The sequence below is a fragment of the Lagenorhynchus albirostris genome, chromosome 9, assembly GCF_949774975.1.
Source record: "Lagenorhynchus albirostris chromosome 9, mLagAlb1.1, whole genome shotgun sequence".
NCBI classification, from domain to species: domain Eukaryota; kingdom Metazoa; phylum Chordata; class Mammalia; order Artiodactyla; family Delphinidae; genus Lagenorhynchus; species Lagenorhynchus albirostris.
In genome coordinates this window covers 42,139,435-42,153,188 of record NC_083103.1, presented here as the reverse complement: position 1 = coordinate 42,153,188, position 13,754 = coordinate 42,139,435, and the positions used below count along the sequence as shown (strand labels likewise).

The 13,754-nt window shown below is 35.4% G+C and overlaps 1 protein-coding gene across 6 annotated transcripts in view; it reads right to left on the bottom strand.

Moving 5' to 3' along the window:
- BTBD10 (BTB domain containing 10) overlaps positions 1-13,754 on the bottom strand; it is a 71,958-nt gene that overhangs the window by 24,866 nt on the left and 33,338 nt on the right. The window lies entirely within an intron of this gene.

The window sequence follows — 13,754 nt, the reverse complement described above, 5'->3', positions numbered from 1 at the left end:
TGTGCTACCTGCCAAGAAAGCAGCAGCTCCCTCAGGGAGCTTATGATTTAAGTGTAGCAGTTATATACATGGACATGCAGAAATGTAAACAATTCAAGAGCTATCCCAAATTTCAAATATAAAATGACTAAATGTATCTCAAATATATAACTAATAAATGAGTGACAGATAATAAATGCATTAAGTTCTCACATGAAGAAGACATCACTGTAAATCACTGGTGAATCAGGCACTAACAAATAAGATTTTAATAATCAGAATACACTGCAAGTAGGAAAACTGATAGGAACAAAAATGAGAGAGCCTGACCTAAGGCAGGTGGAAATTTACCACCTTAGCAAACAAAACACATGCTTCATAGTTTAAAAATATTAAAGTGCTTTTTAGAAACAGAAGAAACAGGAATAGAAAGAACTTCATGGCTTTAGAGTAATAAAGACTTAGAATCAATTGTCCATTAAGACTTAATTGCTCAACATGTTGAATGTTACTTAACATTTTGGAACCTTCATTTCCTCATCTGTAAGCTGTAGATTCTTTTTACTTTCTAAGTTCAATATGAGGATTAAATGAAGTATAATAAGTAAGCTGACCAGCAATGTGCCTGGTACAATAGAATCACCCATTAAATGTTAGTTTATTTAGTTATAACAGGTGAAGATAATAAAGTTCAAAATCACAAGACTTGCTCAGAGTCACAAAGAATTTAGTGGATACCCTATTAACCTGTAACCTAATCCTTTCAATTCATTCCAGTACCCCCTCCACAATGTTACCCTGCTCTCCTTCACCAAAACCACACCAGTTAAAAATTTAATCTTGATGATTCAGTTTTAAATCCGATAATGTTCCAGGATCATCTCCTCTGCTGATTATTAGCTATAACACTTCATTTTGTTATTTTAGTGGTTTCTTTCATTATGAAAATCGCTGTCATCTCACTATAACAGACTAAAAAGACAAAAGGCTGACTTTGTCACTACCCGAAGAGTGACTTCTATGGAAATAAAGGCAACCTGCCAGCTTGTATCAGTCATTTGTCTCTCACAAACCTACAGACAGAAACAAACAAACAAACAAACAAAACCCTCTATTCCCACCTTCCTTCTAGTGAAAAAGATCAGAGTAGGATCACATCCTTGGAACATAATTTTTTTCTTCAAATAGAACAAATCAAAAGATCCTACTTTCAGGTTAAAAACCTTCAGAGTAGGAACAATGGAATTTCTGGCTCGTGTCCTAAAGTAGGAAAAAGAAAGGAATCCACAATAATAGAATAAGGATTATATATTGGAAAAAATAACTCCTTAAATTATTCTAGATGCTAAGTTTTAAATGTGCTAATAATAAACACATTTTCTAAATATGAATCTAATTGATAATTTAACAGACAAGGTACAAACACAACTACAACTAAGGCAAATGCAGGATAAATGTTCGGTAAGGGCCAAGCAGACTGATTAATTAAATAAGGATTTCAACTAGACATCTCTCTAGCTGAAAGACTAAATGCTGCTAAGCATTCTGCTGAAATATTGGCTTCATTTCTAAACTGTTTAGATGTTAAATCAATGCAAAAGGTGTCATAATACACTCCTGTCCTTTCTTTTCATTCTCAAATGGAATGTACTCTGAATCAGACCTTCAAAATCAGATGTCATGGAAGACTAATTATGTCCTACTCTATTTAGTTAAATAATTTTAGAGCAGGAAAGCACTCTAAGGGCAAAAATAATATGTGCAAACAAAAATGAGGGCAAGCAAGTTCACAGGGGATAACTCTGCTTCATGTTGCATCTAAGAGAGTTTGGGATACGTGAATTGAGAACAGGTAAGGAGATGAAGAATGCACCAGCCCCAACATCTTGCTTCTAGCCAAGACAGGGAAACAAGGACTGAATTTACCTTCCTGTCTGAAACAACCCAAAAACGAAATATATGAAACAATAACAAGAAACAATACATTTGGAAAAGAAAGAGAGTGATCCCTGAAAGATAGAAAATAAATAAGATAAGGCCAGCAACTGCCCAAAATTACTACCTTAAGAAGAGTTTCCAGAATAAAACACAGGGAGGCAAAACCCAGGCAGAAGCTGATGGACTCTGAGTTAAGGATATGGAGCTGAGAGGCCGAGGACAATAGGTGGCTAGAGTTCTAAGGAAAGAGTACCAGAGAGGGGACAGCAGCACAGAGAGAAAAACCTCAGAGATGTGCAGAGCCTAGTACCAATCAACGTACACGTGAGGAAACTTGACGAGGCTGGGGAAACAACCAACTCAAAGAATTAGAGGAAACAGTGCCCAGGACTCATATAGAGCCAGGAATAGGGCCTGTTTCCCCCAGTCAGGATGGAAAACCTCATAAAAGGGCACTGAAGGGAGAATCTAAAGGGTCTTGGCTCTGAAATGGGAAATAATTAGACCTAAACTGAGCACTGTTCTAGTCATATCTAACAAATGTTAACAGCAACACTTGAAAGAATCAAATTGTTTCCAAGTAAGTAAACTGAATCCTAAAACAAAGCTCAAGAAAATTTATAGGAATACAAAAATATCCAGCAACCAAAAAAGGTAAATTCACAATGTATGGCATCCAGTTAAAAATTACGAGGTATGCAAAGAGGGAGCAAAACATAACCCATGAGGAAAAAACTCAACTAAAACCAACCCAGAACTGACACATATCTTAGAATTAGAAATAAAGACATTAAAACAGCCATTATAACCATATTCCTCCAAAAAGTTATATACAGATATAGAATACTAAAAAGATGCAAATCAGACTTCGAGAGACAAAAATGATATCTGAGATAAAAAATATACTCAATGGAATTAATGGAAAATTACACATTACAGAAGAAAAGATTCATGAATTTGAAGACACAGCAGTAGGAAATATCCAAAATGAATATAATATTCTTTATAGAAAAATAAATTGAGCATGAGTGAGCTATGGGTCAACTTTAAGTGCCCTAATATAGGTATAAATGGAGTCCATAAAGGAAGAAAGGTGAGGAAGAGAAAAATATCTGAAGAAATGTCTTGAAATGTAATTAAAACTACAAACCCATAGATGCAACACGCACAACAAATCCCAAACACATTTTAATAAAAAATAAAATCCCAAACCAAAATGATAACCCCTGCCAACCTACACTTGTTACATCCAGTGAAAACATCTTTCAAAAATAAAAGGGAGGGACTTCCCTGGGGGCGAAGTGGTTAAGAATCTGCCTGCCAATGCAGCAGACACAGGTTCAAGCCCTGGTCCGGGAAGATCCCACATGCCGCGAAGCAACTAAGCCCGTTCGCCACAACTACTGAGCCTGCGCTCTACAGCCCGGGAGCCACAACTACTGAAGCCCACGCACCACAACTACTGAAGCCCGCCCGCCTAGAACCCATGCTCCACAACAAGAGAAGCCACCACAATGAGAAGCCCGTGCACCGCAACGAAGAGTAGCCCCCGCTCGCCGCAACGAGAGAAAGCCTGCGCACAGCAACCAAGACCCAACGCAGCCAAAAATAAATAAATAAAATAAATAAATTTATTAAAAGTAAATAAATAAAAGGGAAATGCATTCTCAGACACACACAAAAAAGATGAATGAATACATCATGAGCAAACTTGCACTGTAAAAAAATTTAAAAGACACCCTTTAGGGGGAAGAAAACAATAACACCAGTTGAAAATACAAATCTACACAAAGGAATTAAGAATACTGGAAATAGCACAAAGTTTGGAAAGAGAGAAATGGAAGTACATTATTATAAGGCTCTTATATGACACATGAAATGATTTAATATCACTTGAAGGTAAACTGTGATAAACTAAAGATGTATATTATAAGCTCTAAAGCAACTACTAAAGTACAGAAACAAAGAATTATAGTTAATAAGCCAACATAGAGGATAAAATGAAATCATAAAAAAGATACAATTAATCTAAAAGAGGGCCAAAAGAAAGGGGAAGAGGATAGGGAAACAAGAACAAATGGGACAAACAGAAAATAAATAGCAAGATGATAGACCTAACCTTAACCATATCTATAATCACATTAAATATACATGGTCTAAGGCATAAAAGGTAGAGATTATCCCACTGGATATAAAAACCAGACCCAACTATATGCTGCCTACAAGAATCAAACTTTAAATATAAAGGTACAGGGCTTCCCTGGTGGCGCAGTGGTTGAGAGTCCACCTGCCGATGCAGGGGACATGGGTTCGTGCCCTGGTCCAGAAAGATCCCACATGCCGCAGATACAAACAAATATAAATACAGAACAAGCAGACAGAAAATCAGTAAAGATGAATAACATTTGAACAACACTATCAACTAGCTTAACCTAACTGACATTTATGGAACATTTCACCCAACAAGAGCAGAAAATCCATTCTTTTGGTATGCACACAGAACATTTATCAAGACAGACCATATTCTGTGCAATAAAACAAGTCTCAATACATTTAAAAGAATTCAATCATACAAAGTATGTTCTCTGGTTACAATGAAATTAAATTAAAATTCAATAACAGAAAGATACCTGGAAAATTCCCAAATATTGGAAATTAGATAAAATCTTTTAAAATAACCCAGAAAGCAAAAAAGAAATCAGAAAGGAAAAGAGAAAATTCTGAAGTGAAACAAGTCCAGTGTATCAAAATTTGTGGAATGGCATGATATTACAGCAGTAGTTAAGAATTATAGCTTTAAATGCCTATGATAGAAAAGAAGGTCAAAGAAAAAAATCACCTCAGTTTCTGCCTTAAGAAACTAGACAAACCTAAAGAAACTATAAAATATTAATAAAGATCAGAGTGGAAGTCAAAATAATAGAAAACAGAAAAAGAATAGGGAAAAATCAATGAAAACAAAAGCTAGTTCTTTGAAAACATCATTAAAATTGATAAAATCTCCAGGCAAACTGGGGAAAAAATTGAGGAGATACAAATTACCAATATCAGACATGAGAGTAGACCTCACTACAAAGTCTGCATGTATTAAAAGAGAGATAAAATATTATAAACAACTTTATGCAAATAAATTCATCAATTCAGAAGAACTGGACAAATTCCAAACTACCAAAGCTCACTCCAGAAGAAACAAATACAGTGAACAGCTGAATGTCTATGAAAGAATTTGAATTTATAGTTAAGAACTTACCCTCTAACTCCAGGCCAAGATGGCTTCACTGATAATTCTACCAAGCATTTAAGATAGAAATAACACCAATCCTACACAAACTCTTCTAGAAAATTGAAGAAAAGATAATATTTCCTAACATTTTATGAGGCCAGCATTACCCAGATACCAAAACCAGAGAAAGACATTACCAGAACCTACATCCCTCAGAACATAGATGCAAATATTTTAAACAAAATTTTAGTAGTTTCCATACAGCAATATATAAAAATGTCAATACACCAAGGTCTAAAGGATTTTGTACCAAAAATGCAAGACTGGTTGAATATTCCAAAATCGATACACAACACTATGAGATTAGAAATCAATTACAGGGAAAAAGAAACGTGAAAAACACAAACACATGGAGGCTGAACAGTACATTACTAAATAACCAAGAAATCACTGAAATCAAAGAGGAAATCAAAAACGACCTAGAGACAAATGACAATGAAAACACGACGACCCAAAACCTATGGGATGCAGCAAAACCAGTTCTAAGAGAGAAGTTTATAGCAATACAAGTCTACCTCAAGAAACAAGAAAAATCTAAAATAAACAATCTAACCTTATACCTAAAGGAACTAGAGAAAGAGAAACGAATAAAACCCAAAGATAGCAGAAGGAAAGAACTCATGAAGATCAGAGAAGAAATAAAAACAAAGAAAACAATAGCAAAGATCAATAAAATTAAAAGTTGGCTCTTTGAGAAGATAAACAAAATTGATAAACCATTAGCCAGACTCATCAAGAAAAAGAGGGAGGACTCAAATCAATAAAATTGGAAATGAAAAAGGAGAAGTTACAACAGATACCACAGAAATACAAAGCATCCTAAGAGACTACTACAAGCAACTCTATGCCAATAAAATGGACAACCTGGAAGAAATAGACAAATTCTTAGAAAGGTATAACCTTCCAAGACAAAACCAGGAAGAAACGGAAAATATGAACAGACCAATCACAAGTAATGAAACTGTGATTAAAAATCTTCCAACAAACAAAAGTCCAGGACCAGATGGCTTCACAGGTGAATTCTATCAAACATTTAGAGAAGAGCTAACACCCATCCTTCTCAAACTCTTCCAAAAAATTGCAGAGGAAGGAATACTCCCAAACTCATTCTATGAAGCCACCATCACCCTGACACCAAAACCAGACAAAGATACTACAAAAAAAGAAAATTACAGACCAATATCACTGATGAATATAGATGCAAAAATCCTCAACAAAATACTAGCAAACAGAATGCAACAACACATTAAAAGGATCATACACCATGATCAAGTGGGATTTATCCCAGGGATGCAAGGATTCTTCAATATACGCAAATCAATCAATGTGATACACCATATTAACAAATTGAAAAATAAAAACAATATGATCATCTCAATAGATGCAGAAAAAGCTTCTGACAAAATTCAACACCCATTTATGATAAAAACTGTAGAAAGTGGGCATCGAGGGAACCTACCTCAACATAATAAAGGCCATATATGACAAACCCACAGCAAACATCATTCTAAAGGGTGAAAAACTGAAACCATTTCCTCTAAGATCAGGAACAAGACAAGGATGACCATTCTCACCACTATTATTCAATACAGCTTTGGAAGTCCTAGCCACGGCAATCAGAGAAGAAAAAGAAATAAAAGGAATACAAATTGGAAAAGAAGAAGTAAAACTGTCACTGTTTGCAGATGACATGATACTATACATAGAGAATCCTAAAGATTCCACCAGAAAACTAATGGAGCTAATCTATGAATTTGGTAAAGTTGCAGGATATAAAGTTAATGCACAGAAATCTCTTGCATTCCTATACACTAATGATGAAAAATCTGAAAGAGAATTTAAGGAAACACTCCCATTTACCACTGCAACAAAAAGAATAAAATACCTAGGAATAAACATACCTAGGGAGACAGAAGACCTGTATGCAGAAAACTAAAAGACCCTGATGAAAGAAATTAAAGATGATACCAACAGATGGAGAGATATACCATGTTCTTGCATTGGAAGAATCAATACTGTGAAAATGACTATACTACCCAAAGCAATCTACAGACTCAATGCAATCCCTATCAAATTACCAATGGCATTTTTTACAGAACTAGAACAAAAAATCTTAAAATTAGTATGGAGACACAAAAGACCCCGAATAGCCAAAGCAGTCTTTAGGGGAAAAAATGGAGCTTGAAGAATCAGGCTCCCTGACTTCAGACTATACCACAAAGCTACAGTAATCAAGACAGTATGGTACTGGCACAAAAACAAAAATAGATCAGTGGAACTGTACAGAAAGCCCAGAGATAAACCCACGCACCTACGGTCAACTAATCTATGACAAAGGAGGCAAGGATACACAATGGAGAAAAGACAGTCTCTTCAATAAGTGGTGCTGGGAAAACTAGACAGCTACAAGTAAAAGAATGAAATTAGAACACTCCCTAACACCATACACAAAAATAAACTCAAAATGGATTAGAGACCTAAACGTAAGACCAGACACTATAAAACTCTTAGAGGAAAACATAGGAAGAACACTCTTTGACATAAATCACAGCAAGATCTTTTTTGATCCACCTCCTAGAGTAATGGAAATAAAAACAAAAATAAACAAATGGGACCTAATGAAACTTCAGAGCTTCTGCACAGCAAAGGAAACTACAAACAAGATGAAAAGACAACCCTCAGAATGGGAGAAATATTCGCAAACGAATCAACAGACAAAGGATTAATCTCCAAAATATATAAACAGCTCATGCAGCTCAATATTAAAAAAACAACCCAATCAAAAAATGGGCAGAAGACCTAAATAGACATTTCTCCAAAGAAGACATACAGATGGCCAAGAAGCACATGAAAAGCTGCTCAACATCACAATTATTAGAGAAATGCAAATCAAAACTACAATGAGGTATCACCTCACACCAGTTAGAATGGGCATCATCAGAAAATCTACAAATAACAAATGCTGGAGAGGATGTGCAGAAAAGGGAACCCTCCTGCACTGTTGGTGGGAATGTAAACTGATACAGCCACTATGGAAAACAGTATGGAGGTTCCTTAAAAAACTAAAAATAGAATTACCATATGACCCAGCAATCCCACCACTGGGCATATACCCAGACAAAACCATAATTCAAAAAGACACATGCACCCCAACGTTCACTGCACCACTATTTACAATAGCCAGGTCATGGAAGCAACCTAAATGCCCATCGACAGATGAGTGGATAAAGAAGATGTGGTACATATATTCAATGGAGTATTACTCAGCCATAAACAGGAATGAAACTGGGTCATTTGTAGAGACGTGGATGGATCTAGAGACTGTTATACAGAGTGAAGCAAGTCAGAAAGAGAAAAACAAATATCATATTAACGCATATATGTGGAATCTAGAAAAATGGTACAGACAAACCAGTTTGCAGGGCAGAAATAGAGACACAGATGTAGAGAACAAACGTACGGACACCAAGGGGGGAAAGTGGCACTGGGTGGTGGTGGTGGTGGTGGTGTGATGAATTGGGAGATTGGCATTGACATATATACACTAATATGTATAAAATGGATAACTAATAAGAGCCTGCTGTATAAAAAAAAAATAATTCTACAAAAAGAAGAATCATGCTTTGAAGCATAAAGTATTGATAAATCAATACGCAAAAAGTCTCTCCAAAAGTTTAAAAATCTTACTAAAATAGTGACTCTCAGAAGCAAGTATCTATTTATATCAAACTTTAGAATATTAATTCTGCATGAATTTCCACATGTGACTTTGCCACCTAATTTGTTTAAATATTCTAAATACATGAACAGCTTCCAAAGGTAGACAGGTTCCTAAGAATTAAAGAGAAATTTTAGGGTGTCTATCATTTTGTTCAGTGAAACTACGGACTCCTATGGGGGTTGAGAGTAATAAAACTAAAGTAATATATATAGAATTTTTTAAATCCAACAATTATTGCAAAGTTTATAACAAAACCATGCCTCTCTCTGAATGGATAAACTGTTGTACATACATACAATGGAATAGTACTCAGAAATTAAATAAGAACAAACTACTGACATGTTCAACAATGCGATAGATCTCAAAGGCATTATGCTGAATGAAAAACCCAAACCCCAAAGTTTACATCCTATCTGACTTCATCTATATATCATTCTCAAAATGGCAAAATTACAGTGATGGAGAACAAATCAGGGGTTGTCAGAGGTTAGGGATGGGGAATGGGTATGACTCTAAAGGGGTAGCATGCAGGAGTTTCTCTGTGGTGATGCAAAAGTTTTATATCCTGATTGTGGTGGTAGTTACGCAAATCTATATGTGATAAACTATCACAGAATATATACCAGAAAAAGCACGTATAAAAACTGATATCTATAGTCACTTATAGTACTGTATCAATGTCATTTTCCTAGTTTGATACACTTATGTGAGATGTTATTATTGAGGGAAGCTGGGTGAAGAGTACCCAGGAACTCACTGTACAATTTTCTTTTAATTTCTTATAAATCAAAAACTATTTCACAATAAGTTTAATAAACATAACAAAAAAGGCAATAAACAATGTAGAGACAGGAAGAAAAAGCAAAACTGTAATCAATAAACTCAGTGCTATTTAAAAATCCATAAAACAAGGACGGGAATTTTTTTTTTTAATTAGAGAATGAAAAAGAATTCTTAGAAATTCAAACACGAGCAGAAATTTTAAAAGGTTACTAGAAGGGTTGAAAGAAAAAACTGGGAATAAAAGAAAAAGAAATGAAAAATGAGACTGAAAGGACGAGAAAATTAGAGGAAGGAGGTCACCATTCAAATGTATACTGGTATGTTCCAGAGAGAACAGAGAAAACAGAGGGGAGTAAGTTATCAAAGAAATAATACATGAAAAATTTCCAGAAATAAATGATATTTACAAGCGCTGCTGCTAACAGAAAATTGTTGTAACAAATACATAAAACTAAAATATCTACAAAGTGAGTAGTACTCACTTATATATGGCACCCTTGTGTAGTATACACAGGGTACAACCTTATATTACTTTCCTGCTTTAAGGATTTATCTTTAAACACTTCCAGCAACTAACATCATAACCTGGTACGTCTTATTAATGTTTGTTGAATTTAGCTTAAGTTTTAGGATATACATAACATCTAAGCATTTCCTGTGACAATTGTTTATTCCTTGTCAAATACTTCCGTGTGTGTCTTTGTGGCTACAGAGATATAGATATGAAGCATTACAGTTTACAAGGTGTTTTAAACACTTAATCAAGCTTTTAAAAACACATTTTTTCTTTTTTAAGGCTAGCGGCCTGGTGATGGGGGCTATTTAGTGTGTCTTTTTCTTTTCTTTTTTTAAAATTATTTATTTATTTTGTCTGCGCCAGGTCTTAGTTGTGACACATAGGCTTCTTAGTTGCTGCATGCATGCGGGATCTAGTTCCTGGACCAGGGATCGAACCCAGGCCCCCTGCCTTGCAAGCTCGGAGTCTTACCCACCAGACCACCAGGGAAGTCCCCCAAATGCATCTTTCCTTAAGGACAAGGTAAGCATCTTTGTAAATTTCAGATTACATGCATCCATTTTTTAAATTAGTCTGTCCTTATTAAAGAAGCAATATTACTTTGGGGAAAAATAAGCCATTTCTATTACTATAGTCTATATTATGTTTTAGATTTTTTAACTAAACCTTTTAAATGATTTTATATTAATATATTTTAAGAATTAATTTACATTAATTGGGATTTTTACAATTTTTTTTTTTTTTTTTTTTTTTTGCGGTACAGCGGGCCTCTCACTGTTGCAGCCTCTAGCGTTGCGGAGCACAGGCTCCGGACGCACAGGCTCAGCGGCCACGGCTCACAGGCCCAGCCGCTCTGCGGCATGTGGGATCTTCCCGGACAGGGGCACGAACCCATGTCCCCTGCATCGGCAGGCGGACTCTCAACCACTGCGCCACCAGGGAAGCCCTACAAGTATTTTTAATGTGTTAGGTCAAGAGTTGGCAAACAAAGCCAAATTCAACCCATTGCCTCATTTTGTAAATAAAGTTTTATTAGAACACCACACCCATTCATTTACATATTGCTTATGGCTGCTTTCACTCCATAAGGGCAAAACTGAGGAGTTGTGACAGACTATGTAGTCCATACGGCCAAAAATATTTACTATCCAGCCTTTTATAGAAAACGTTTGCTGATCCTCATGTTAAGTGTCAGTAACTGTGATGATATAAGAAATGCAATTAAACTTTTAAATCTATTTTCAACATATTTAATGCAAATTTCTCTCCCTTCTTTCCCCTTTTTTGTCAATTTGCCTTTTCTATAAGCTTTAGTTCTTAATTTATGATCAGTTTCCCAAGAAACAAAGGCTAATCACTGAAAGGGCAGTTCTCAACTGAGGAATGGGCTACTCAAAGGTCATCTGTAAGTATGTTGATGCATATTTTCCATAGAAATAGTTTAAATGATACTTAAGTCCCAGATTTCCCCACAAAAAGACAAGAAATATAGCTCAAGAATAGTTTTAATATTAGTCTTCCTCTTCTTCCTAAAACCCCATTGTCAGATATATCAGCAACTCTAGTAAGGCAGAAGCAGTAGCAACAGCAAGGGAGTTTGATATACTGTTGTATGACTACTTAGAGCATCTTTTCTTTGAAGTCAAATGAAGACCTAGATACTAAAAATTCTGACAGAAAAGGAACCCTTAATGGCCAAACTTTTAACATTTTACTATCAAGGTAAAGGTTTTCCTAACTGACAAAAATTACTTTCATGCAGACAGCAAAGGAGCTGGAGGTTTCTTCTGCGTTTTTTAAATGTCCATTACCTTGTTTCTCAATTTTGAACTTTAATAAAGGAAGATGTTGCTAGGAAAGAACCTCTCCAAACTGAGGAGTCTCTGAATAGGAGTTATAATATCTAAATGTTATATTGCTAACTTTTTTACTTCTAAAAACTACTGTGGTTTTAATTCATCAATAAGTATTAGGTGCTTGCAACACACAATGACAACTATACCCTATAATAACTAAAAGTATTCTTATCCTCTTCTCTAGCAATGTTTTTAGCTTTATCATGCAGTCACTCTACCAAATAGTCACTGAACACCTATTATATGCTACTTATTATTCTAGCCCTGGTGGATATAACCGAGAAAGCCTCTGCCCTTAAAATTAATACATCCTAGTGTAGAAAAACATAGAACATATATAAATAAATATATTAAATATCATATGCTGATAAGTGCTATGCAGAAAAATAAAACAAGGTAAAGAGGACAGAGTCATCATTTTGACATTCCTGGCCCCCACCCAGTAGCCTCCACCCACTAGATGCTATTAGTATTCCTTCTAGTTGTAACAGCCAAAAATGTCCTCAGCCATTGCTAAATGCTCAATGAGGGGTAATATCACCTCTCTGGTTGAGAACCACTGTCTTAATTCTATCTGCTACAACAACAATAACAATGCTAACATTTCAGCATTTAGTATATGCCAGGCACAATACTGAACACTTTACACATATTTTCATTAAATACTCAAAACCATACCCATTTTACAGTTGAGAAAATGAAAGCTTAGAGGCTAAAAACCTGCCTAAAATCATGTAGCTAAGAAAGTGGCAGGTCTGAGATGTGACCAAAGGAATACAATTTTGCAGCTCATGCTTTTAACCTTAAACAAGTCTGACTCAAACTTCAGTCGTTTCTTATCCAAATGATAATTCTTCACATATTTGAAGACAGCTCTTATTGTGAGATTCCTTAACATCTACCAGAGATGTCCCCAAGACCTCTAAATTTTTAGTTACCTAAGCTGACAAGGCTTCCAATTTCTTCACATCCTTCCTTCTGAATATACAAAGAAGTAAAGACAACACTTTGGTGTACTGAAGTGGCTCTAACCTTCCTTTCCATTCGTTAAGATGGTTTCTAAGGCGGTGGCGGAGGGGGGGGGGGCGGCTGGTAGGGGAGAAGATGGGATGATGGCAGCCATACTGTACTTTTGTTTCATATCAAGTTTACTGCCAAGAACTACCCTCAAGTCTTTTCCAAATGTGATGCTATATATAAGGCCATGCTAACTTAGTGTATATTAGTGTTTTTCAGGCCTTATGTATATGCCTCAAAAGTTCATTTAAATTTAGTCCAACAATCCAGACTTGGAGATCACTATGGATCATTTAGTGCTTTATTTACGATCTTTCTTTCTTCACTGTCACCTATAAATTTGATAATTTGCCTTCTCCATTTGAGCAATAAGACAAAAGCAAAGAACAAAGCCACCTTCCAAGATCAAAAACCTTTGGAGAGGATCCTTCAAAATGAAAACTGTGTTGATTAATTAAAACAATCAACTAGTGGCTAACTCATTTTTCCTTCACCCAAGGATATAAAAAATTTTTTTTACCAAAACCTAAGTTTAAGTCCAAATACCTATTGCTACTAGGCTACCAACTGCATCAGAGAAAAATCAAAGTTGTTCTGACAATCTATTTTTAGCAAACCCATTCTGGATCATCTTTAACCTGTTTTTTTCCTTCAAGTCAG